The 26,569-nt window shown below is 34.4% G+C and overlaps 1 protein-coding gene and 1 long non-coding RNA gene across 2 annotated transcripts in view; both read left to right on the forward strand.

Annotated features, from left to right (window-relative positions):
• The window catches only part of LOC142982363 (dopamine receptor 2-like), a 99,779-nt gene that overhangs the window by 23,788 nt on the left and 49,422 nt on the right, over positions 1-26,569 (forward strand). The window lies entirely within an intron of this gene.
• LOC142982378 (uncharacterized) lies at positions 21,764-25,106 on the forward strand. The gene is made up of 3 exons (XR_012959981.1): positions 21,764-22,136; positions 23,864-23,970; positions 24,902-25,106. It is a non-coding gene; the product is annotated as an uncharacterized LOC142982378 (long non-coding RNA).

Below are 26,569 nucleotides of genomic sequence, written 5' to 3' on the forward strand. Positions count from 1 at the left end.
ATATCGAGTATCGGGTGTTTGTTAGCTGACAGTGTAGTTTTTAAACGAAATTGCTCACTTAGCAATAATTATACCTGTAGAAAATCGCTCAGCAGAAATCATTTCATGCCAGGACTTCGAAATAAAAAAATTAATCAGCTGTTTCTATTTAATGGTTTCTATAGTCCAACAACATAGCAGAGAGTCTTGTGGTAAGTTTGCGACTGGCGGAGGTGTATAAAATCGAGACCTCAGGTACAAATAATTTATTTGGAAATAAACAAAATTTTTAATTATAATCAATAAATCGTGCATGCCAAAGCTGTCTTCCGAGTTGTTGGATTATAAGCCTCGTAGTACTATTGTACTAGTTGCGCTCACCGGTCGGTAAACGATCTGTGGGTTAAGCAGCCCTTGGCGCGGTCATTCCATAGATGGGTGACCGCATAGTGGTATTTGAACTGGACGTCTCCGTGCTTCGGAGGGCACGTTAAAAGTCGGTCCCGGTTGTTGTCTACAACGATAATAGTCGTTAAGCCATGTCAAAAACCCTCGGGCGGCTTGAACAACTTTGACACTAGGTTGACTACTAACCATACGATAAGAAGAAGAACCTTACTTACGTCAAAGTGCCATCAATTTCTAGTATAATAAGTTAAGATATATTGGTCCACAGAGGCTCTACAAGTAGCAATAACTCTTGTTAGCATACCTCCCGGCAACAATTTAGTTTTAATACTATAAGTTGTACATCAGTGATACCCAAGTCTATGCAAGTATTTGTATAACAAACTATCGCTTGCAAGTTGCCTCTGAGGCACAAAGTTACGGTATCATCTACAGAGTTAATGAGTACTTAAATATTGTTCTTGTTATTAATATTAAGTAAAGTTCTTGAACATTTGTTATGTCTTCATTTAGAACTAGCTGACCCGCGCAACTTCGCTTGCGTCACATAATGCAAATTGCGGCATATGCGTCACATATGACTTCTATTGCGTCGTAGCGTGATAGCATATGATATATCATAGCCTATCGCCTTCCTCGATAAATGGACTATCTAATACTGAAAGAATTTTTCAAATCGGGCCAGTAGTTCCTGAGATTAGCGCGTTCAAACAAACAAACAAACTCTTAAGCTTTATAATATTAGTATAGATATGGAATTTGGGAATATATGGTGTTTTGTGTAGTACTCTAAACATATTCTGGTCGTAAAATATGTGTAAGCGGTAAGCCACATCGATGATTTCTCGTAGTACACAACATGCTTAAACGTTGTTTAAAAGGTGTACCCAGAAAAAAGATCCAACTAAACTATGTCTAATTACATATTGGTAGCATGGCTGTAAAAATTAAAAACAATTATGCCAAAGACTTTTCTTAAAATTACATACATATAGGGAAATGCATGTCATCACGCGCGCTTGGTCAGTGCGGTAGACTTATGGCATATTTCCTCTGCATTTTCGGGATTAAGCTCTTGCCCAGCAACGGGTAAATGTAATTCATAAAGCATTAATTTGATAGTTACCATTACATTAAATGTACATAAACATGTAAGTTGTGAAGAAACAATTTATTTTCAAAGTAACAAAGTTTTAAACAATACTGAAATCTGATGTGTCTAAGAAAGTAATAACATAAATCAGTGGTGCTTGACTCAGCCATTGCGTATGTTTGCGGGCTTGTAAAACATTTTTTGTTCGCTATCGTGCCAAACCGTAATATCTGCTATAATAAAGAGAATGCTCTGAATAGACATGAAATAATTTTACATTCCCTCTTGCTGTTGTAACAAATGACTCTATAAAATAATACGGGTCCCAGTGTAATGGCAATTTACCTTGTGACAAATACTCTGCGGATTTGAAGCCCACATTCGCGTTTTAGCTAAGACGGTATACTCTTGTCCCTGCTATCATAAGGATTTGTATGATAAATATTTTACAGCGAGTGTATACTTTTATCCTTGCTATTGTCAGTTTTGATGGCACATATGGAATGGTTAAAGTTGTCGCTTTCGTTGTTTGCCATTACCTTTAACATGGTTTCATGTCCTACTTTAGGATTTGATAACGGTAGAAATTATTTAGTTACGTAAAAATAAACTAGGTAGCATAAATTGTTGTAAAGTTAAGTGAATATAAAAGACACCAAAAAACTCTAATGCCTTTGCCTATCCTGCTATTAGAGAGATAAAAGCATTACGAATACGTAGATATAAATAAAATGCTCATATAATTTTTGCCTATTCGTGCTAAATGAGTTGGTACGAATTATTGTTTTGGCAAAGGCTCCATATTGTATAAATTGTTTCCCACAACATTAACCTCTATCATAAAGCCAAGTAATTACATTGATAATTTGATAATAACCGTTTCATTGCTTTAAAACAAAAGTTACCCAAAATGGTTTGAAATACGTAATGTGGATTGTGATCATGACCTTTGAAACAAAGCAAAATGTTTTAAAAGAATTTCGGCTATAATTTCGGATAATAAATTATAATAAGTGGAATAGGTTGGCTTGTACAAAAATGAATTGTTTTCGCCGCCCCGGGGGAGATTTAGGTGTGAATACGTTCGCTAAACAATCCCTTTCCCCGGCAGTCTAAAATCATGAGTAATTTCCTCCGGGAAGCACATTATAATACTTATCTGACTGTTTCTCTTCAACGGCTATATTTTTCATACTTACGCCGCTGTGCAAGTTGATTTACTGAAGTATGAAACGTGTGATAAACTAATTTTATGTCGGAACAAACTTTAATCTCAATAGCAGAAGCTTGTGGGAGGTTTTACTTTAAAGAATTGCACTTTTACGGCGTATAAAAGTTTTTATTACGTTTTAGTGACCAATTTGGGAAGTCAATGAAAATGGTACCTAATTTTAACTACCTCTTTGCGATATTCACTTGTACAGGAAATTTAAGGACAATCTTCGTACTAATAAAAGAAACAACCTGATTAAATGAGTCGAAGCTGCCTGAAAGCTGAATGAGTCAGACAATCCAGTCTAGAACATGTTTGGCACATGCCACGCGGTCTTGACAATGAAATGTGAACGCCTTTCCTTTGTTAAATCGGTTTAAAGGAACCTTTTACTTTAGTGTTTGCATGTACCTAAGTCCCTCGTATGAACTGGTACAGGAATATGAAGAAGGAAACTAATTTAGATGACTTCACTGGTTCAAGTCATAAATTAATCACTGCATGATTTTAGCTCCTGTTAACAACCAACCAGAAATATATTTTAAAGTTCATGAGTAACAAATAGATGACAAAACGTAACAGTGACGTAACCGACAAGTAAAGATTATCAACGCATTTAAATAAATAACGTCGGGTGAACCCCGGCCTGATGGATGCCTGACCTTGACAAAAGAAATGAGCTTGACTAGATTTCACTAGATGCGATAGGCGGAATATTGATTAACTTTCAAGGGGTCGAGTTCAACAGAACGCTGTGGTAGACATTATGTTAATCTTGACTATTATATGATTTCCTAGAACGACACAAAGGAAGATTCCACTGAAGCGGAAATCAAAACCTGTAGGTATAGGTAATTATGCTTGCCCGACACTAAAATGGTCACATTCAACCTTTGATTGCTTTTACGAATTTAGTAAAGTGGTTTTACATTAGAAAAGGCAATGAATAGATTGACTTAATTGACTCGACGGCTAAGCTAAACTCATATCCAAAGCTCCGGCAATTATATGCCCCAAAGCATTCGTTACTTTAAATAGGTTTTGGTAATATAGGGCCCAGTACATACGTGTTTCTCGTTGATATTGTTTAGGCATAAATATAGAAGGCGATGCAATAAAGAACATTAGCATAAAGAGCCCGCGGCGGGGGCGTGGTGTGGGCGCAAAGCCGAGTTCTATAGATGTCTCCTCCCGTTATTCTCGCGGTCGAACCCTTTAAACAACTTTCTACTTTTTCCGAAATGACTTTTATTAGTCGAAATAAAAAGAATTAAACTTAGTAATGATCCAACTTAGAACAAACAGAGTTTAAAACTTGCGGCCGTTTCGCAAACATCCTCAAATAATTCCGATAAAACTTTATAAAGAAAAATATTTTTGTTCGTAAAAGAAACGGTTACGTAAAAAAGAAAAATCTGGAAGGTAATAATGATGTTATTGAAACAAAATTGGGTAACGAAATAAACAATTATCGATACAATATAAACTCATCTATCAAGTGAAATCCCAATATAACAGAAATAGGCTTCTCAAGTGGGCTGAATAAATGAGCTCTGTCGCCTCAATCGTCAATGGCACCTCAAAATACTTGGGAGAAGGATCAAGGAGTGAAAGCGACAGGCTAAACGGGTTATTCGAGAACGATGCGAGAATTATCGTCAAATGTACCTATAGTAGAGTCGTAGAGAGAGTATCGGCGATATCGTAAAACACGCTCGAGTTCCAACAGATTATAGACCGCAACGTTTATTTGGTGGTTTAGGGTCGCTTTTATAAATTGGTCTGATTTTATACTGAATTTGCAAATGTAAGGAGTCTAGTTGTTTCAGTTTATGAAGGTAAGGTTATTCTAGATTTAAGTATGAAGATTTGATTGTATATTTTAAACAATGTTTGTAGCCTTCATCAAGAAATGTATCTTGCTTGACAACCATGCGTACTATATAGGTATTACTGTATAGCTTTTAATTTTACCTAAAGATTGCAGAAAATATTAATGACGAAAAAAGCAAAAATAAAAGCAAACATTTTTTAATTCTCCTCCGTCTCCAGTTTTAAATTACTGTTGATTCGCTTCCTCAAGCCTTTAGATAAAGCTTGAAAGAAATATTCTACAAGTCATTGTGCCGCGTAAATGAGAACGGAAAGAAAATATCTCAGGCGCAATTGTGCATGGCACGTTGATAGCATCTTACAAGTTATAGGCACCCTTACAAACTCTGAACTTGTAATTTAAGTTTTAATTTCAACTGTCTTGATAATTTATACTAATAGAATGCGAGCAAAACCAATTATAAACTCAGTTCTAAAGTTCGATATTCATTTTGTCCTTTCCAAGTTTTTAGTAGAACGTTTTATCTTCAAGAAATCAGATTGGTGAGATGTTTCTAACGTTTATTAACAAGCTATCTAAGGATTACGTCAAACGTTATCGGATTTTCTGTACGATGTCATTGTTTTATGTCAGTTTAGTTATTATGTTAATTCTAGGAAACTGTCTATAACTTCAAGTTAAATGTTCTATTGTAAAAGCTACGATTAGTTTAACTTAATATTTTATTCAGTTTTAGCAATATTATTTAGGACCTAGCGAAATATCAAAGCATTTTCGTAACGATTGTTCAAATATGTATAACAGAACCTTATACTTACCTAATTAGACTTAAATTAAGACTTTGTCAAATAACGCTGGGAATTTTTTTTGGAATATCTCGTTTTCAAGCCACACTGTTAGAAACATACACGTGTTGTTTAATATATTTTCTTACTCGCACTCGTAGCAATATGGAATCGTGTAACGTGCATTTATGTAATTAATTTCCATTTGGATTAGTAGATGTAAATTATACTTGTACTTGTTGTTGTTCTATTTAGGACTACGCAATCAAGTGGTATGAATTTCAATAAAAAGTTATTGTTGTTTTAAAAGTTATATGTATGATGATCTACAATTAATAGGCTGCAATATAACAAACATACCTTCGCAATTCATATAATATATCCTTATCGTTTTAACCCATTTCTGACCCACTACTGGGCAAGGGTCTCCTCCCGAACAAGGAAAATATCTATTCGAAATATTTAATTGATGCACAATATGCCAATACCCACTAGTTACACATAGGATGAAATATAAGGGATCACTTGTGGTATATAGTAACCAATATAACTCTTACCCTACTGTTCGATTACAGTAGCGCTACCATGAGTTGGTAACTATAGTCTCCCGGAGACACTGTAGTTCTCGTAAAACTCGAACAGCGCCTCTAGCGGATAGTTAAGGTACCAAAATTGCTACCATGGGTCGCCATATTTAATAACGTGTAGTTAAATTAAACAACAGTGAATGTAGATTGGCTTTGTCGTTCATTCTTTCCCTATTTGAGCCCACTGTTGTAGTTGCGTTCTCACGTTAACTACTCTAGTTTTTAACTACGCCAACTCATGGTAGGGCTACAGGATATGAACATTGTAAATTACGGATGAGGTACAAGTCTAACACGAACGACCGCTTGTTCGGTAACACCTACTCACAGAATATCAATGAAATATTCTTGTCTACATATAGATCGAATAGTTAAGGAAATCTATTTTCGGTTGCACACCGCAATCGTTACAATAGTTCCCATGCTTTTATTATTGTTCTTCACCGCGTTTTTCTATCATCGACTACCGAGAGTGTCATTTAAAATGTTCTCCAAAATTAGTGCCAACGGCGCACGCTGCAAGCGCTGATCAACGGGGTTATCACGTATCTCAGTTGACAATGTGTACGTCAAATTTTTGGCCGTAACGGTGCTTTGACGTCACGTGCCAATCACTATAATCTAAGGGAGAAAACAATATAGAAATAGTTGTCAACTAAGAAAAGTGATAGCTCCCCGATGCTTATACAAAAATTATCGGCAGTTTGCTCGACAGTGGTAGGAAATGGCCCTTCTGCAATGCAACAAATATGTTGCGCGAGAACGTCCACTATGTTTCACTGTAAATTCCTGGATCCTCAGAAATTATTTGAGAAATGGTCTCGGTAGTAGGAAATAGCATATTTGCCCTCCACACTTTAAGCTATTATAGATTACCATGATTTTCGCAGGTACGAAACCACCGTTGCCGTAACTAACCTACATATTTATAAGTCAGTTTGTTCAGAAAAAATCCAATTTAATATTTTCTTGTCAATTTCATGTTCATAACACAGACCCCTTTTCCAAATAACATCGAACCGGCAAAAATACAGTTGTAACAGGAACACAAGTGTATCAACGTATGATACCGCAGGGAGATGTCTGTTTATTGGCTGCGCAGATCGACGATAACAATGATTGACGGTACTATGAGATATCAAGTTGTTTGGTGCAGCGATTTCTTTGTATATGGATAGCAGTGGCGAAGGGTCAATATTTATATAAGGCAAGCCGGAGCTATAAGTCATTGTCTAGGTATAGTACCTACATATGGACATCGTAAGAATACCGACGTAAAAATGGCGTATTACTGCATAATAACAATAAGATAGTATTATCTACATTCAACTACAGTCTCTTATTTCTCTCTCTACAGTCTAATAATACATAGGTACTTACCATGCTACCTAATCATGCTTGTTTTGTATTTAGTTAGTTACTCTGACTTCAGTAGTAACACGTAGGTAACACAACAGCACATATTTTGATAACGTATTTCAAATGATTGATGATTGTCTCGAACTGGTTGTTTAATAACATATTATACTAGAATTCAATTCAGAATTCAATTTAGAATTAATTTATCAACAATAAAATACCAAAAACATTACTGAAAACGCAGAACACTTTTATAGAAAGTTTAACCTAAAAATCTGACAAAATGAATATGTATTCCAATGGATACATGCAAAACAATTACTGTCTAATACACTGATACATTTACAAACACATTTACTAAGGAATAATGTTGTAATAAACACAAATATTCTAATTTGTTAAAGAACGCGCGAAAGACGTAAACTGTAAACAAACATAACCTAATGTCAAACTGGTGAAGAATAAGAATGTTCGACTCATACTTATGCAGTATGCTTAGCTTATATTTCGCCATCTCGCTCTTGCACGCGGCTCGCGACGCGACAGAAACATGCGTAAGATCATGTGTCTGTCGCGGCGCGAGCGCTGTAGCGCGAGGCAACCCGCTCTTCCTCCGGCTTGCTCGCCACTATGCAGCGCGGTGCGAAGCGCGATCCAAAAGGTCGTAAGCGACATCGCCGCCATAGTTTTTATTGTACGCGATTCCCGATCAACGCCTCCGGCTTATTTCATTATTATTACTTCACGTTGCGTTTTTAGCGGAGCGTAATTTTTAAAGGGTAGGTGTTTTCGTACTATTTCGATTAGATTAATGATTCTAGTTAAAGATTACGTTTTAAATATTGGTGATTATTTATTAATTGTGTATTATTTGGCAATAGTAAACTATTAATTTAACACTAATATTAAGTCTGTCCAGAAAGGGAAGCCGGTAGGAATCGAGTTATATGGAGCCTTCGCCACTGATGGATAGTATTTTTCGAAAAAAAACTGTTTATTTTATGTATTTTTGGTAAATGGAAAATATTTTGATTTTCTATCAATCATCACATGACTGTTTTTACGGCTAAATTGTTTAAAACAATTAACATAAAGCTACCACTTGGCGACGCCGACAAATGGAAATATATTACACGCAGTGCGAGTTATGGATGAAAACTACAGCTATTCAAACATATTTTAGTTAGTATTGTTGCCACCCACAAAATTTAATTTACTTCGATTGTGACCAGCAGCTCGATACCCTATTACTATCGTCTACCGGCAACCGGCTAGGTGTCGAGAAACTTTACACAAAAATCTCCGTAAGATCTATTTTGGCAGTACATTTTAAAGGTCAAATTTTCGATACTACGACAGTTCCAACTGTAGAGAATTGTGCTACAGTTAAAAATAATTAAAGCAGACTTTACTTCGGCCTCGCTGGTATTCAAGCGTTCTTACTAATACAAAGTGGTGATGTATAAATGCAACATAATACAAAATCCTATTCTATTTAATATTAACAAGATTATCAGCACAATACTCAATCACTAAATAACAGAGTGACATTGACGTAAATGCTACAAAGCGAATCGTTGCGGTCCACAATTAATATCTACATGATTGACGAATCGTTAACTGAAGCGATTGTCAATCATACGGACGAGATTGGTGATCAGACCGTTTAATGCATTGATCATTTAATTTGATTACAAGGAAACTTGCAACGATTATTGCAAGTGATTGAAGGTTTATTGGTTTTATGCCTAGGAAGGTGGAAGTCCGACTAAAACTGAGGGATTAAAGAGATTTGGCTGTTATGGATGCTATTTTGCAATGTAGGTGCAAAAAATTGTACTTGTGCTTAATGCCTCTAGAAATAAAAACTAAAATTATTTAAAAAAACGTGACGTCCATTTGACCGGAAAAATACCACTGAAAAATAAAAAATCTGACATTCACTCTAAATTTAGCCTCACATCTCCAAAAGGTATTCCATAGGAATTTATTATAGAAAAGAGATTACTCCACGCATACCATGTTTTATACAGATAAATGGATTTCTGGGAGAGCCATTCATTTGAGTATGGCCATAAGCGTTAATTTAGTAGAAATTTAGAGCACGAATAAAATATTTAATTATAGGCGGTTTCAAAGAATTTACTCGCAAATATCATAGAATTTTTGTATTAAGAAATACCGATGTAAATGGACTGACGTTAATGATGAGGAAGTAGATCAAATTGTAATGTTTGGTCTCGATTTCATAATTTTTGGAAAATACCGGTGGAAATAATGAAGTTTAGTCACGTACCTCGTGTTCTAAAGTATTGATAAAAAATTACACGTGCTTGCTAATGCACGTGTAATTTTTTATCGAACGAATGTTTATAGTATATTTAATACGTAATAGTATGTAATACAGTAATTGTATCGTACGGCCTGGCAAAGGCCTCCCCTTTTTCCTTCCAAAGTAGATGGATAGGCATATCTTGCAACCTCTCCCCACGCTGGTTTTACAAAGGCCGTAAGTTTGTCGTGCCCTCTGCGGCGAGATCTAGCTCATCATCACATTTAGACATATAATAAATTCTTATATAAATAATGGAAATCTGGCGGTAGTACTTTCGCGGAAAAACTGCTAAATTTCATTACCTACAACAAAATAAAGACACGACAGAAGTCAGAACAAAGCCCTGAAATTACCTTTGCAATGAAGCGGTGTAAAGTACTTCTAAACTGAACACACATTCAAATTCGTCAGACAAAGTTGCTTCATACTTCATATTATTCATAATGATTGTAATCTGCGTAATGAGAACAGAATTGTGAAGTATTGTGAGTGTAAATCCTATATAATGTTCGGAGTCAAGTCTTGAAGGATTATGAATTTTGAAGCGCACCTTGTATAAGTTTTAGGTGGTGACTTTTATATGTATTTACTTTTTACTTTTATTTGATATAATAATATGTTACTCAGTATTTTCGTGTTCTTCTTTTGGAAAACTCTGTAATTTACGAAATGCGCTGCTCTGCGCAGATACAATACTGTAACGAAAGGACCAAATACATGTCAGTACTATCAATGTTATTTGAGAATTAATCTTTTGATACGCTTTTAGTGACCATTAAAGAGACATGTAAAAGGAAAATGTTTATTAAAACTTTTGAAACGGGTTTTACTTATAACCGTTCAGTAGCCCGATTCTCTACTTCTTTCGACTACCGACAACTGGCTAGCCATCAAATTTTGATATTTAGAATGTACTGCCAAAATATTTCCTACGACGCCCGTCAGAGGCGTTGATCAAATTTTCATACAAAATTTCTCGATGACAGTTCGGTTGTCGGTAGTCGATAGGAGTAGAGAATTGAGTTACAGGAATCGTCTTGAAAATCGTCCAAACAAAATTTCTATAATTTGAAATAATTAACAACATGAACATTACGAAACATAACTTGCCTTCATAAAGAAAACACAAATCTTGTAATATGCCAAACATTTTTCAGCTAACATTTACCGAATATAATAAAAACCGCTTTTATGAATGAAATCATTATGTAATACTACGTTTACTCATTTCTATAGCAAACAGAGCCTCAAGGCTTTCTCTAAGAATATACCATCGTGGGCGTTTAAAAAGACGAGTGGGATGTCCAGATGTGGGTAATAAGTATTATGTATAATTTCGTATAAAGCTTATCCGTTTATTCTAAGATTAATGTATTAAATACAAAAAATATGACAATGTCTTAAATATTTTATTTATTTATTGTTCTTGTCGCAATTTCATAGGTATAATATGTAAAATTGAGTAAGTATAATGTTAGAAATGTGTACTATTGCTCAAGCACATCATGAAAATGAAGGTGGATTGTGAAATATCGAATTAATGAATTTATGACGATTTACATTTTTTGAAAGAAATCTTTCGTTACTGAATGCATATTATAATCCGTACAAATAATATATTCTCAAATACTTTCAAAAGTTTTTGTCCAGCCAATCGTAAGCATTTATTCATAGAACGTACTTTATATCTAAAATGAAGGCTCGAGTGTGAGTGAAAAATAGTGCGTAGACGTTCTTTCATCGCAAAAAATACTGACACATTTTTCATACAATATTTTAGATATGAACAAAAACGTTATCGTTTTCTCTCGCATTTATTACATTTGTAGTAATCTTTGTTTAATACGACGCTTGTCCTCAGCCATTTGTTACTAATATTAACGCTGTAACGAATATTTTATTTACGAAGTAGAAGATTAAATGTAATACTCCTCTTTTGTTAGGTTACTTAATACAAGGGTTGTTGAAAGCATTTAGATTACAGTAAATATAAAAGCCGAGGAAAATGTAATAAAATCGAGAATGTTCAGAAAGTATCTCCACTATCCTTTGTTAGGAGATACTATTAAACAGTTATTGCTACGATCTAAGTGGAGTTACTTATATTATAATTCTATTACCTTCATATAAAAGTTCTGAATGTAGTTTCGTGTTATCTGACTTATATGTTGGAGTTCGTTCTTGAGAGATATGTATAATGTTATGAGATTTACGTTATTGTTTGCGATGAAACATTTTATACTAAGATATATTGGGAATTTTTTTTTTAATAACTATGCTATCTGATTTGTACTCATATCAAAGTCATATAAAAAATAGCTCTGCAAAATATGTTTACAATTTAAGAAACGCGCTTGCATTGTAATTAGACTGAGCTAGCTTATTACGTGTAAATATCATAACTCCTATAACACACATCTTACAAGGAAGATTAATTGAAGCACACTAAGCTGAAGCATATTAAATTGGCGTTGACACAGCGTTGCTTTTTCATAGACACTGTTTCCGCCTTACTAAGACTTTAATGGCCTATTATGGTACATAATATGGTAGTAAATTGACGGGACACGTGTACTACGTAGGCTTACTTACGTTTATCACGTCTCCATTATTCACGTTGAAACGCAAAGTCATCTGGCGGCCATTAAAATTTCCCTCCATGATGCTACTCGCGCGTTGCTTAGCTCAAGTTTCGCATTATGCTTATGTGGAGCTCAAAGAATGTAAACTTTTATACTTGTGAGACAGGTGTTCGTACAAAGTACTCGCTGTTCTACGTACTTGGTCTTTATTTAACGGAAAGGTGAATTCATTTTAACATAACATAGTGTTTGCAAATAAAATAACAATAATCAATGCCTTGATGATACTGTTAGATGTTAAATGCATGGTGTAGCTATGTAGTACGATGTTCACTGTTATTCTTTGCCATTCAATACTTAAATGAAATCTGAACTTGATTGCTGAAAGCCTCTAAACAAATACTGGATGCCTCTTCAATTTGAACTAAATAAAAACTGTCCGAAAAACAAACGCGAAATCCACTAAAAAATCTCTGACAAAAAGCACAACGCCTTTTTTGCCGATTTCAGTTGCCGACCGGACGGTTGGAATGGCTCACATTCCACTTATCAGATTTCACTTGTAGCCTCAGAGCGTGTGTTTTTCATCGGCCTCGATCCGCCATGAATTGCCAATAAAGTGACATGGGCCGACATCGGACGACACGGCCCGACCAAATGTCGTCCCAGAATTTCAACCGTCTAATATTATTGGTAATAACGTTGCAGTTATGATTGTTGTATCTGACTGTTATCGCGGTTAAACTACAGTTTAAGGGCTCCAATTAAGGTTTAGTTATGACGGTTGCGGTAACATTGTGGTGTTTTTGAAACTAGTTCCCTTTATTTCCGACAATTGATTTCTAATTGCGGGTTATGATAAATGAGTGAGCCGGGTTATGTTAGCTAATGACCGACTTGCACACGAATTTTGTAGTTTTATAGGTTTCATGTTCATTTGATGTTAATCAAGATAATAATACAAAGTTTACAAAGAATAGGAAAATGCCGGGTTTCGTTAAGATTCGTAGTCCTTTCGTAGATATATTATATTTAGCTTTGAACTTAGGAACTTAACGAATGTATATTTTTTTACGTAATAGTCACACAATCGTTCACACTTTCCTAAATATTCTACTATTTAGTTAACATTGTGAACCTTAAATCCAATATTGTCGGTTTCATATTAATCGGATAATCCGCGGTGGTGTAACTTTATTAAACAAACAGAACTTTGCTGTTTGTAATAGCAACTCGAGACCTTGTTTGTGAACGCTACTGGTCATCGGATAGAAAGTTTTTAAAATAAATGAGATAAACACAGACTTCTGTGCTACGTGTCGTGTAACTAGATCGGATCCTGCTTTTCGTTTAAAATGAAAAGTTTAAATGAGATCAGATTACGTCTAACTAGTGACACAATCATTGTAGGTCTGCTGATTTTAAACGTAATTAGTTTATAAAAGAATGGATAACGTACACTACAGATTTATGTTAGGCTCGTTACTGCTAGATGGTCAAATAACACACGAGACAGGGTTAATAGTATAATTAAGTATCTAATATATTCGAATAACAATTACACATACGATACTAATTTTAATTAAATTACGTAATATTCAAATACGTATGTGGACTGCCCTTTACTTTGTTGCTTCTAGAGTTATTACTAGCTTTCGTTCACATGCCAAACGGCACCACACGGTCACTCTGTTGTAGGTATATGACAACATATTGGCATTGGCCGTGGTCATTCCATATCGTTCGATTGCGGTTATAAATATGACAAAAGTCAAAGTTCATATGACCAGTGCATCCCACGTTATGCTTTTAGCCCCTCTGTGATACACAGAATAGATTTTACAAATTATTTCCGTAGTTCACAGTTTGTCTGACATTTGCCTGTTTTAAAATCGATCGAAAGAGTTTTAGCTTTCCAAAGGTCATTTAATTAGCTTTAAGCTATTTAGAACTGTTAGGTATTTTCTCAAAATAATTTTCAGTAAAAAGGTCGTACACAAATCTTATAGATTGGGGGCAAGTCAACAATAAAATATAAGGGCACTCGAATTATCTTTCTAGAAAACGGCGGTTCTTGTAACAATATTACGTAGGCTATCTTAGACTATTCATAACGTACTAAAATCTTTATTCTTATTCAATATTCTCCTCTGTTCAATCGTATGCAAAGATTAGTACTATAGATAAAGTCGGAGCTACCGGCTACAGTCTTTGCGTCACATCTGGCGTCTAGCGCACATAAAAGCCACAGCGCTCAATTTCTCGTACTTATTCTATACACATTTCAATAGCATTCCGTTTTCCGTTCCTCCGTAAAAGATACAGAGTGGAAATTTTCTCGCCGGTATCGAGTGACAACGCAAATATTTGTTTCGAAATCATTACATCGACAGAAGGAGGCACATTAAGGCAGTACTTAAATCCTGTCTAAAATTGGCCGGCCGTAAATTCCACTTAATGTCTGTCGAAACGATCCAACACAATAGAAGTGAGATGTTTCGGGAAGACTCACAGCTTTTTCCTTGGTTTAATGTACAGAAAACCGAAAAGTTTATGACTAGCTGAATGTTAACACCCCTTAAACCGGTAGTTCGAAGTGGCTCACGACGTCTAACGAGCTTCCTTAATATCTCCTGTAGTAGTGACAAACTCACCATGCCTACGATATTACATAATAAATCTCAATAAAAAAGTTTTTCATTACAGTTCGGATAATTAATGGGTGTCAGTTTGGTGAATGTGGGGTCGACAAAATAACGAGAGTTTATGTCCATCAAACTGGCTTGTCGTCGAGAATAAATGGCTGGTAAAGGGTTTCGTTTTATCTACGGTATTACATTACTGTATCACTCACACTTTCCTATTAGATAGACTTTTCTTTCCAATGATATAAATTTTATTTAAATAAAAGACAAGTTTTATTGATGTAACATTTCCTTGCTTTTTTGTTGTCATTTAATATTTGCAAAACGCCATTTTCTCAGTTTTATTTTCGTTATCAATAGCCAAAATGTTTCGAATATACAACAATGTAAGACGAGCTTCCAAATCCAAGTTACTCGAGCAGGTATCTTCCAATTTTAGTTGTGATTTACCATTGTAACCGGAGATCCGAGAAAAGCTACTTTTCAATTTTGGCAAGAGCCGGTATTCTATAGAAACCAAACAAAAACAAGTTGGAAATGAACGACAATAGTGAATGGAAGATTTCAATTAGACTGGTGGGCTGAACAACGAATATGACGACAGTGTAAGGGTATGGACATAAAAAACTCACTGGTGCTAGATTGAGATGAAACTAAGCCAGTTTGGTGCTGAAATTGGGGTTCGAAATTAACGAAGTTTCCAACCGAGAGCATGTGAAGGCATCATTGTGCCTTGAAAAATTATATTATATTTGGCATTTAGGTACTGTTTTCCCCTTTTTTTTGTTCCGTTGGTTGCACGTCATTCATATCTAGCACAGTCCAATCTTAGCTTCTTACTAAGAATGTCGTAGGTAATAATAGAATTCGTATCGCCGTCCTTTACTAAACTAGACTGGGTGTCAATTAGAGCACTGAAAAGCGGAGCGCAGCACAAAACTACAACTTGCCCTCTGTAGTAAAAGTATATATAAGTAGCCGACAAGCCGGTCTTTTCAACATTAAGGTGAGGTACCTTAATGTTGAAAAGACCGGCTTGTCGGCTAGAAAATGCACTAATAAGAAGCCTGCCTGTCTTCCACTAAGTCAGAGTATTATTTTTTTAATTCTCGTTACGCTCCATAGGTACCGGATTTTTTGTGAAAGAGAATCCGTTGAACCGGGCTACGAGATTTGAATATGAGAGCAAACAAAGGCGCCGACGTTTTTATATGCCTGTTATGTAGATAAGCATTTTTTTACTACCTAATTAAGCATACTTTATTTAATTTATAACATCAACACAATATAACTGAGTAAAGTCCAAATTTTATTTTAATGACAATTTGTAAATTGTAGTTATGATGTAACTAGGATTGTCGGCAAAAAACATAATTAATTATTCTCTGTGTCAAAAAGTCTGAAATAATTTCGTCTACTTTTGAAGCTCAACTTTTATCTCTTGAAAACACGGTGAGCGGTTTCTCATGTGATACGAAAAGCAGATTTAATTTACTAATTAAAGGGAAATTTGCTTTTCTAGTTCAGTCGAGCCTTTTTTAAACTTCACTTCACGTTGAGATGCTCAGAAATCTAATCAAAACTCAATGTTTTTAAACTCTAGATCCTAGAATGGCTAAAATGTTTTAATCAGTCTGAATCATCTTCTATTTTTTTAAAGATAAGTTCTTATTTATAAACTGATTTTCAATTTGATGAGCACGATTGTATTCATTTCACTCCTCTTATTCCCGCGTCGTACGATTACATAAATTGGCAGAATCGACACTGAAATTTTGATTTGACGAACGAAATGAGACAAAGAGAAAATCAACGCAACGAAACTCTTTGATGTAACTTTGAAAATGAAATATTATTCCACATAATTGTAATAAATACCTGATTCGGGCACAAACGAGAGAGATTTTTCAACTTTGAATCGAGTCAAAGTATCGGCGGTAGGTAATTATTTTTGAGGATCGAAAAATCAAAGTTAGACTGTAATTGAAAATACCGGAAGGTCGGAATTAGAATCGGTCTTTTCTCTTTGATATATTGACTGTTGACGTCGCCGACTGATATTAAGCTTACTCATCAATATTGCTTCTTTTTGGTGCGTATAATAAGATTTATTAGTTTTGCTGCTATTAATAATTTATAATGAATTCTCTCTCATTTTGGGTTTTAATCTCTTAAACTAATGAGGGGCTCTCAATACACACTGAGTTCCACATGGGATGGCTGTACGACATTCGCCTCATGTAAAATACTGGTATTCAGCTGGAACATAACTGAAACTTTCAACATAGTTGGAAGAAAGGCTATACTGATTGAATCTCTTAAACTAATATTCTTTAGCATTTCTTTAGTTTCATTATGAGTCTTAATACTCGTAACCGCAGAAAGTTTGGTCTTTATTGCGCAACGTATCGTAAAAACTGTGACATTCTATTAAAGACGTTGCTAGTGATTTATCGTTGTTCTTTATAAGCGACAGACAAGTTATTCGCTACACAACAATGTTTCCGAGCTCAATAGATGTAATACAAAGATTAAATAGAAGTGCCTTTCGAAAGCCAACGTAAAGTTTTAATTCTAACAAAATTAATGGACGATAAATATCTCATTTAAAGTTGTAATGTAATAGAAAACGATTTTGGAGAATTATAATTACTTTAACTTTCTTGTTTGTATGCTAAAACTGTATTCGTTATTAGTTGCTGCTACGCATTTAATTAAATCAAAACCATTGTTTATCAATTGCTTATAAAAGTAGAATAGCTTAGTACAGGATATATCTACCTATGTTTGGGAGTTTTCTCATCATAACACATTATAAGGAGATGATAAATATTCAATATTTTTGTCTAACTCAATTTAGTAATATAAAAAGTCTTTATTATAATATAATCTATAAAACTTTTACTGCTATCTGGAAATACAATAACGTTTTTTGTCTTGTTAGCCAGCAATCATGAAGGAAAATTTACTTTGTTAAAAAGTTTGCCCTTAAGTATTTGATTTGATCTGAATGTTGAAAGACCAAATATTTTTTATGAGACATCTGACATTGCTAAATCAAAATATTTTTTATTAAATTCAGTATCTATTGAGTCATGAGTGGATTTATTCCTATAAAATAAATAGACAAAAGCGAAAAAGTTTTCTTATTTCGGATTTTGTAAGTAATAATTTAGTTAGTTTGCTGTTGGAATTAAACAAGATAGATTAATAGAGCTTAGAAAGGAATAAGTGAGCGTAAAGTATTATGTTTGTGTGTTCAGGTTGTGCATTATACTTTTACATATTCTTAACTAGCTTCCTCCGCGTGAAAATATTTCCCGCGATAAAAGTCCTGTGTTTTATTTTGGGTTATAAACGATCTGTATATAAGGTATCTATACCCTTAAGTAGGTTCCATTTGTGGGTAGATATCACATGGTCTTGCTTAGCTTTTAATAGTAAAGAAGATAAAAAAGACGATGACAAAACAGAATGAACTTGAGAAGAAAAATCCGGACAGTCAGCCTAAAGTTAGGAAAAAAGAGAGGTATTTGTACCTGCTATACGATACAATATTGCTTTTGTATGAAGGATTATGAACTGCAAATGTATGGACCTGTCGATCATACACCAGGCTTATACACTTTACGAACTCAAACTGTATGTAATATTCCGTGTATCCCACGAACACTGAGAGTACAAACTACATCTTTGATGTATGAAATGCGAGCTACATTGTTAATGCGTTCAAATGGTTGTCGAATCCGTCAAAGGAGTGTCGATGACTTGTGTGATTCTAAGTCGAAATGTAACTAACTTGCTTTTATTATTTACTAGCTGACCCACGCAACTTCACTTGCGTCACATAAGAGAAAATGGGTCGTAATATTCCCTACATATTTTTTTATTTTTGTAACATTTTTTACTTTTACTGTGCTCCTTTTGGTCGTAGCGTGATAATATATAGCTTATAGCCTTCCTCTATAAATGGGCTATCTAACACTGAAAGAATTTTTCAAATCGGACTAGGAGTTCCCGAGATAAGCACGTTCAAACAAACAAACTCTTCAGCTTTATAATATTAGTATAATTAGTATAATATTAGTATTAGTATAGATATTTATACTGTACTGAGACTACTACTGTAACTGAGAGTAAATTTAACGGTGGTATTTTGTAAAAAAAATTGAATCTCGTTGATATTACGGGACTAATCAAATACCATTGCCACACAGGTGACAAACCCAAATTGGTATAGAATTTTCAAGATGTCGATAAATTTTCCCATCTGAGAATCAAATCCAGAAGTTCATGATACTTTATTGCAACGGATAACTGTAAAGTTACAACTACAATGAATGTTTCTTACTTAAAAGAAAAAATACTGAACAAAAATTTTAGCCATAAAACATGAGTAAGCAAAACAGAAATAGAACTTCGCTTAACATTCCTACTATCATGTTGAATACCGTGCGGTAGGTTTATAGCTCTTCAATCGTTTGTGTTTATCGTCATTATGTTAGGGAGCCTTCACAATACACCGCCATTGTTCAACTTCCCTCTTATTGTGAAATGATGACGATTGCCTCTTTGAAAGTAATACCGATTATTTGTCGATTAGCAGGAACTGAACAAAAATATTTGTATTACCTTTTGTGCAGTTATCACAAAGATATATCCCGGTTTTCTGTTCTAAATGTATTACAAAAGAATGGTTATTGGCTTTGTTACTATTGAATACATATATTTATTTACTTATTTTTAAAAGCGTATAAATTGGACTTAATGCCAAAGGCTAGTCGTATAATAAATGATTATCTAAAAAGTTAAAGAGAAAAATGTTTACTATTCGACAAAAATAAATTAAATTTAACTTCAGAAGTATTTCTTTCTAATCTTTTACACAAACCTACAAATCTGAGCTTATTTTTTTTAAGCATTACTTCAAATTTTGTAGTTTTTTCGAATGCACGAAAATACGTCGTGCTGCATTAGGTACAGTGCGTAGTTGAAATTTATGAAATCTTCATGTCGAACTCACGAGAAGAAGGCATTTGCGTTCATAACAATGTCATGCTTCTGTTGTGTGATAATTTAAATAATTATAACCTAAACAGTACCTACACAGTACAAAATGAATTATGGATCAGTTCTTCTAATAAAATAATCCTGTTTAAAACAGTAAAAGCTCATTAAAATGAAACAGGAAGGTTGTTGCTCGGACGAGGTGGTCTAGACCCTCTGACCGAGGTCCTAGTAATGCCGGCCCGGATTTTAATAGGATATATTCAGGTACACTACAGTACATTTTAATTTCATTATTTTTATGATAATGTGTGGATTTTCACCGAAATTTTGAGTGAAATTTAATCGAGCATTTTTAATTGCGGCTTTTTCTGTTATAAGGTTAGGTTTTTGACCCTTAATCGTCCCTGTCCTCAATTAACGAAGTTAAATATCTGTTAATTACGTTTATAGTAATAATGCATTGATTAATTACTATGATTAAATCATATCTATGTGATAGCTGAGATTCTTATCAATTAATTTTACCAGAAAAAAAATACTAATATCTCAGTGGACCCTTAGTATCTAGTCCTTATCCTTAAAAGTTTTAAAGTACCCACAAACCCAAAATTCAACTGTTTTATTTATTTGTATTTTCAGTGAGTGTACAAACCCTTTTAAATTGGTGAACCGCGGAATTTCAATGTCACGGGTCTGTATCCCACAATTAGGAGCATGAAATTTAGATCGATTCGGCCCACCTGTTCGAATACTGATGCTCGATGCCTTAAATATGGAATTTTATTGCCTGAATACTTATCAGTCTCATAGATAGTTCAGTTAAGCCGGTCATGAACTTTAGTGTTATAGTTTTCGTACTTCTACATATTTATATATTTATAGACCTCTATTATGCGTCAAAGAGACGCATCATAGAGGCGCTACATAAAATTACACTTGTTGTCGGTGACGAGTGCAAAGTTTATAGATTTATCTGCACAAGTACAAAAATACTATATCTTGTTCATTACTGTGAAAAACATTTTATTTTTATGAAGGCCATCAAAGTCGTTTTTACAAAATAAATTCAAACTAAACATCATCGTCGGTACTTTAATAATCTCTTTGACATTAACATAATAACGCCTTCGCAACATGTCACTTTTTGTACAGAAAATCTACCTTTCGCACTACATATTCCTCAAGTATGAAACTATACGCCCACGCTGTGTTCCATCTATTATTACGTAGCGAGCACGTGTATACGACAAAATTAAATCAGTGCTGTATCAAGCTACAGGCACTATTTTAACGACTCGAGTACTCCAGGTCTTAAACAGCCTATTTTCTAATTACAGTGCAGCGCAATGGAAATTTAAACAGACATTAACAGAAAATTCTCGTTAATGAGTAGGCAAGCGCCGGCAATGTTGCGAAACTTTCTCCAAAATTTAATGCACTGTTTAAAATGTATGCATTGCGTATTAAAAGTTGTGCACCAATTATTAAAAGGCGCACCGCCGAGATACGAACAAAAGTTAGACATGCAGTTTATATAGCTTTAAGTTTTAGTGAATTGCGTTAAAAGCGCAGCTGTAACGAGCACTTGTGAAACTTCTAGCGCTTCTTAAATCCCAAAACTTAAGTCCACGAGGAAATAAGGACACATAAGTTTAAAACTTTCACAGATGTGATGACATTCACGTTTAGATAGCCGTTATCGTAACTTATTTTATAACTTTGTCAATTTAAACAATGTCATCTTCATTGTGTACCTTTAGTCGATAAACCGGCCTTCGTAATTATATAGCAGTTGAAGTGCCGAGTTTTAATCAAATCTTATTAATTCAATCGTTAAACATTACAAAACAAAGTAATTATTTCCGCTATAAACGGGGACATTAAATAAATAGAAAACGAGGATAAAATTAAACTTCCTTGAAACAACGTGCTATTTTTAACAACAATTTGAATTTGATTGTTACACGACAAACGTCTTAGTCTGTGATTTCTTTTTTATTTAATTAAGTACATTGATCCGGTGTTCTCGTACAAGCGCCTTTTCTTGGATCTTAACTGATTTCTTTGATCTCTGATAAAGCTCATCATCGTTATTGTTTAAGAGGGCTTCGTCTTTGTCTCCACTAGTAATTAGAAGATTAATGAAATTACCGTTTGGTTTAGCTGGTTTATGTTTACAGAGTGGCCAGGATTTCGTTTAAGGGGAGCTCTTTCCTTATTATCCTCCATCCTATTACCCGAGATCTCGGCTAAGATAAAAAGGGGGAAAAGAAATACCCTAGTGAGATAGTTGAATGAAGTATTTTGTAAGTTTGTTAAAAAAGCTATTACTATGAATATACCATCCTTCCTTATTATAATATGCATAGTGATTGTATCATTTTCATAGATTATTTATAAGCTAATTCCGTTAGCCATTTTGCCCACTAGTTTATTTTAACTTTTCTAAGATTCCTTTCCCCATCGCCACTCTCTCAGTCTGTTTGTTTATATGCTTGATAGTATTTGTAGAGTCTTCACAATCTAACTGAGTTTTATAATAATCCGTCGCGGGTAAGCTAATTCTCGTAGCTAAAGTGCAGGCTGGAACTAAATTGCATTACTTTTCTGGGCCGATAGAACTCGCTTAACCAGAACATCGATAAATAAATGAAAAAATAAAACGGAATGTTTTATCGGTTTTATTGAGCTTGGAATGCAAGCATCATTTTGTGTAGCGTTTAGTTTGCAGGTTTTGAATGTATTCAATGGGCCTAGTGGCTATAATTTGCTTTTTTAAGGAGGAAAATAATGTCTCTTACAACTGTCTCCGTGGCGCAGTGGTTAAGGTCATTACGCCGCTACCATTGCTTCAGGAGGTCGTGGGTTCGATTCCTACTTGGAACAATTATTGTATCGGGTCTGGTTGAGCTTTTTGTCCGTTTTTTATATATTTCTCCCCGTGACACGAGCAATTATGCCGTGCCGTCCTTCAAAAACAAAAAAAAGTGACCTTTATAATTTTTTTAAATCGTTCAAAACTTACATATTCTTTGAAACTGAGTACTGCTATCGGGCTAAGTATAATATTCAATAGTTACTAGGCAAACTATCCACGCAAACCTAGGCAGACTTGTAACCAAATTTTGACTTACTTCAACTGAAAACCCAATTGTTATGCAATCTACAATAAAATCAACGCGAATGAGTACTAGTACTTCAGATTTATGCCTGAATTCAAATTTTAATATAACCCAAAAATAATATCACAAGGCTACAGTTGGACTGCGATTGCCAATCAAATCAATAAAAAGCGATCGAATCTACTTTATATAAAGTTGCGGGCGATTGCGGCGAAGCGGAATGAAATTTTAAGGGTCATAAATATACCTCGACCTTAAAGCTCAGATCGATTCAATAATATTTTTAGAACGATTTAGACTGTTAAAACCTAATTTGTTTTATTATCATTTAATAGATGGAGTTTGGCCTCTTTCGAATTAACTGTAGATTTTCAATGCAAAATCGTGTACAAGATGCTTACATTTATAGTTGTTACTATCGAGTGCCGAGAGTTTGACATTTGAAATGTATTTCACAAATAGTTTCAAAGGTGCCCACTAGAGGCACTGATCAAATTTATATACAGAAGTGGTCGATAGCTAGCCCGTTGTCGATAGTTGATAGTGGTAAATTGGGCTACGGGCTACTGGCATTTGTTCGCTGGCTGTGCGATTTATTTAATAAATTTCTTGTAATAGAAACTTTGATGTTCCATCGTAGTACCTGAGCAGTTTGAAGCTGAGAGTCAATTATAAAGTTTTCGCAAATTAGTACTTAACGTTGATAAAGTAGCTCATGTTACTCCTTTGACGTTAATCTTCAATTAAAGTAAAATTGTTTGTTAAATACACTTAGCTTACATTTCATTCAATGTATTTTTATATAATGTTTATCTTTATATATATACATATATTTCTTCTGTAAGTGTGTATGTCACTGAACTTCTCTTAAACGACTGGACCGATTTTGATGAATTTTTTGTGTGTTCAAGGGGATCTGAGAATGGTTTAGATTATTAAAAAAAGTTTAAAATTTTTAAATTAAAGACGTTCAGACAGGACAACGTCTGTCGGGTCCGCTAGCTATTTATAAAATAAGGTGAGTTTTATATTTTACAAAATTTGAGACTCTCTTTACAGCATTTTTATTTTGTATCTTAGGAACATGACTTGACACTTCACCATTTACGAAGGCCGTGTTTTATAAATATGGAAAGTTGGGTCGTGATTGTTTATGCCTTAACATAACCTGCTCGTAAAAACCTCATTCAAAATAAATATTCTGAGATAAGAGTGTCGTGAGACCGTTCTAGATTCAAACTGTATAAGTTATACCTTCGTTTGTATGTAAAATGTACGAATCGTTTTTATTTAAGCCATATTTTTTACACACTCCATCAATTCTTTATAATTTCCGAAAACAATTTATAAATTTCCTGAAACGCAAACCTGTGACAAAAAGGCATAAGTAATAACGAGTTTTTATAAATGTATTTAGCCGTTTTGGCTGGATGTTCATGATTTATTGGGACTCAAATTAATCGCCGTGGACCTTTCCTGCCTTTTGTTTCACTCCCTTTTGTCACAGGGAATTGTGTAAAAAGAGATTTTAGATGGCCAGTAGAATTTAAAACATATTTATAAGCCAGTACAGTTACTTAAAAGGTCAGTATGCGTAGTTTCTTATATTTAAACTTTCCAAACATTTATCAAGTTAGATAGTTTCGTTTAACAGCTAGAGTAGTGCCGTCTAAAAAAATAACTAAAAGTAATTCGCGAAAACAAATAAATCAAAATATTGACCAATTAAGCAATAAAACAACTAACTATTTCGCTGGTAGCAAATAAAAACCGTAACGTAAACAAATAAAATATAACTAACACCAGTAGCCACTTCTCGAACACAGTTCCGTTTCGAGCAGCCATCATATTTCTGCTGTAATATTGTTATCAAACCAATTTATTCGCAACTGCAACGATCAAAGCTACAAAACTAGTTACGCATTCGCATTCAGTGGTAATCGTTTTAGAGGCAACACCGAGCGACGGGGCGCGACGCGACGGCGACACGACGGCGACGCTACGGCGACGTGATAGTGACGCTACATTTAGTGGCGTACAAAAGAGCACAGATATAAATCTAGTGAGCTATTGCAACGTTGCATAAAAGCTTTACGACACGACGTATGACAAGAATTTTACTTTTATTTGCATGCACGTTGCCGCGACAGCACTGTGCCAGACTTAATAAACAAAGAAAAAAGCGCTTTGTGTTTTTATTGCGAGTGGCATTTCGCGAAATTCGTGAGTGTAACGCTCTAAAGAGAATTGCATAAATTGGGAGGATCTGAAAGCATCACAGATTCACTTTAGTGCTAATGAATTTAAAAACTTGATGTCACTTTTTATGTTTCATTCTTATGTGCATACCAGATTGGAATATTTAGACACCATGCTGAAACAAAGAAGAATCTTGTCGAATTCCTTATTTTTATTTATAAGACAAGTAGTTCTGCCACATGTAATGGAAATGAGATGTATCTAATTTACTACACAGAGTTTATGCGAGAGGTTATTGACCCTCGTACACTAAAAATGTATACTACCGACTAGAACAGTTCCAGTTAGCTAGAACAAGGCTGTATATTTTTATAACTCAATACATTTTTGTAGAGCAGTAATTTTTGTTAGGGTCTGTTTCTCAGAGTACTGAGGTTTAGAGGGTTGTTCTTTAATAAAAAACTCAGAGGCATAAGAAAATGTGTCAATTTCAGAAAACCCATGAGATTATAAACTGACATATTACTAAGGCAATTCACTCAATTATATTATTTCGTCTAAATCATTGCAGGTGATTAACAACAATGTGCCTGAACATTTAAAGAATTGCAAGTTGATTGTGCAACACCGACGTGACTTATTTCAAAAGAAATCCTGCTAGAAATAATGTAGTTCTTTGTGCGAGCAAGGGATTTTGTCGACGACATTTTCACTTCGGTAAAAGCACTTAAGTTAAAATTGTGTATATGTAAAATACGTTCACGTCGTTTTGCTACACCTGAATGTTATTTTACTGGGAAATTTTCCTTCAGTTCTTGTTAGTAGTCGTAATAAGCGACGCACAAACTTGTGTACACTCTGTCTTTACTCATAAACCCTTGACTTGTATAGCGCCAAAGTAATTATTTCCACTAGTTTTCATGTATACTTTATACTAATTGCTGGCTTGTAGACTTTATTTTTCTAAAACATGTAGAAACCTACTAACATTTATAAACAGTTAAACAAGTTATTACGATACCATGAATTAGATTTGATTGCATTCTGTAACTAAAAAACTATCAAAAATGTGTATCACCACCTTTTCTGATTATTGTTATGGCATCTTTTACTTTCACGGCAATAATTAACAACCTATATCATTTGATTTTCTGTACACAATCATTCGATATATTATTTCTGGGCAAAAGTTGAAGCTAATAAATAAAATACAGTTAAATAAAAATAACCAGAAGCATTGTGTGTACACGTTTCACAATACAGTAAAAAGCACGTTGCAGGAACAATATTAAATTATCTGCAAGGAAGCAGGCACCACGTAACTGTATAATAGGTGATAGAGAGTTACGCGCTACCAGTTGCAATTCTTTAAGTCTGCATTCTATTTGCAACCCACGTACGACTTTTGCTTACCTTTT

This window comes from Anticarsia gemmatalis, chromosome 21, assembly GCF_050436995.1.
Source record: "Anticarsia gemmatalis isolate Benzon Research Colony breed Stoneville strain chromosome 21, ilAntGemm2 primary, whole genome shotgun sequence".
In the NCBI taxonomy this organism is placed as follows: domain Eukaryota; kingdom Metazoa; phylum Arthropoda; class Insecta; order Lepidoptera; family Erebidae; genus Anticarsia; species Anticarsia gemmatalis.